Below are 2,537 nucleotides of genomic sequence, written 5' to 3'. Positions count from 1 at the left end.
CATATCGATCCTTTCAATTTCTTTCTCTCAAAATAATTTAAGTGAAGCAAGAGAGATTTTCTTCAAAATTTAACTAACTCTCAAATAAATCTAAGTGAAGCATGAGAGCATTTCTTCAAAAATACTAAAGCACACCGTGCTCAAAAAGATATAAGTGAAGTACTAGAGCAATTCCATAGCTCATAAAAATTTAAGTGAAGCATGGAGAGCAATCCTAACAAGTCATGGCATAATTTTGGCTCTCTCAAATAGGTGCTTCCAGCAAGGATTCATGACTTGGAACACAAAGCAAAACAAGCAAAGACTCATATCATACAAGACGCTCCAAGCAAAACTCATAGTATGTGACAAATAAAAATATAGCTTTGAGTAAAATATCGATGGTTGTTAGAAGAAAGAGGGGATGCCACTCGGGGCGTCCCCAAGCGTAGTTGCTTTCTTCTATTTGGATAATAGCTTGGGATGCCATGGGCATCCCCAAGCTTAGGCTCTTCTTACTCCTTATTCCTTCGTCCATCGTAACATCACCCAAAACTCGAAAAACTTCAATCACACAAAACTCAACAAAACCTTCGTGAGATCTATTAGTATAAGAAAACAAATCACTACTATAAGTACTGTTGCAAACCAATTCATATTTTATTCTTACATTATCTGCTGTATTACAACTTTTTTATGGCAACAACTCATCAAAGAAAATAATAGAATCATCAAAATAAGCACACAACACAAAGAAAACAGAATCTGTCAAAAACAGAACAGTCTGTAGCAATCTGGATATTTCAAATACCTTTGTAACTCCCAAAATTCTGAGAAATTAGGACGACCTGAGAATTTGTATATTAATATTATGCAAACATAATAAGAGCAAAATCATGTTTCTATGATCTAAGAAAATTATTTTCGTGAGTGCATAAGTTTCTATTTTTCAGCAAGATCAAACAACTATGACTCAAGAAGATCCTAAAGGCTTTACTTGGCACTAACACTAACTAAAACACAAAAAACAAAATCATAACAGTAGCATAATTGTGCGAACACTCAAGAACATAAAGCAAAAAGCAAAAAATAAATTTTATTCATTGGTTGCCTCCCAGCAAGCGCTATCGTTTTACGCTATTAGCTAGGCATAAAGCAAGGATCTAAGTTTTGTCATCTTTGTTTCGAGATCCATAAGATGCCCTCCTGATTGATTCATATGGTGGCCCAATTCTTGTTCTAGGGAAGTGTTCCATTCCCTTCCTTAGTGAAAATTAAAATTTAATATTGCCTTCTTTCATATCAATCACGACACCGGTAGTGCGTAAAAACGGTCTACCAAGAATAGTTGGACAAGACGGATTGCAATCAATATCAAGAACAATAAAATCTATAGGCACATAATTCCTATTTTCAAGAATAAGAACATCATTAATACTTCCCATAGGCTTTTTAATAGTAGAATCCGCCAAGTGCAAATTTAAAGAACACTCTTCAATATCGGTAAGATCAAGCACATCACACAAAGATTTCGGAATTGTAGAAACACTAGCACCCAAGTCACATAAAGCAAAACACTCATAATTTTTAATCTTGACTTTGGTAGTAGGTTCCCATTCATCATGTAATTTTCTAGGAATTGAAACTTCTAATTCCAACTTTTCTTCCAAAGCTTTCATCATAGCATCAACAATATGTTTAGTAAAAGCTTTATTTTGTTCATAAGCATGAGGTGAATTTATCATGGATTGCAACAAAGAAATACAATCAATCAAAGAGCAACTATCATAATTAAAGTCTTTGTAATCCAAAAGAGTGGGCACATCACTAATTAAAGTCTTGACCTCTTCAAACCCACTTTTATGAATTTTCTCAACAAGATTTTCACTCTCCGAATTATCGGGACGCCTTCTAGCTAAAGTTGACTCTTCTCCAGTCCCTTTATCATCAATTTTAATTTTAATAAACAAGGAATCAATAGAAGAAACACCAATCATTTTAAGATCTTCATCACTTTTATGAAAATAATTACTAGAAAACGCTTTTTCTAAAAATTCTCTTCTAGCTCTAAGCATAGCGGTTCTTTTCTTACTTTCATACGTAGAAACATAAAGAGCTTTAATTGATTCCTCAACCTTTGGCGCATAAATTTTCATCTTGAGATTTTCTACATCATGAGAAATTCTATCAACACTTCTAGACAAATCATCAATCTTATTCAACTTTTCTTCTATGGTAGTGTTGAAAACTTTTTGCTTGTTGATAAATTATTTAATATTATTCTCAAGATAAGAGGTGTTACTATTATTATTATTATAAGAAGGATTTCCATAGGAATTACCATAATTATTAGAGGAATTACTAGGAAAAGGCCTAGGATTAAAATTACCTCTATAAGCATTATTGTTGAAATTGTTTCACAAGATAAAATTCACATCTACGGCATCACTATTTTGCTCAATCAAAGTAGACAAAGGCATATCATTGAAATCAATAGGAGCACTTTTACTAGCAACCAATTTCATAAGAGTATCAACTTTTTCACTCAAAGAAGAAAT

This window comes from Triticum dicoccoides, chromosome 5B, assembly GCF_002162155.2.
Source record: "Triticum dicoccoides isolate Atlit2015 ecotype Zavitan chromosome 5B, WEW_v2.0, whole genome shotgun sequence".
NCBI lineage: Eukaryota > Viridiplantae > Streptophyta > Magnoliopsida > Poales > Poaceae > Triticum > Triticum dicoccoides.
The sequence above is the reverse complement of the archived record's forward strand: the minus strand, read 5'-3'. Positions refer to the sequence as shown.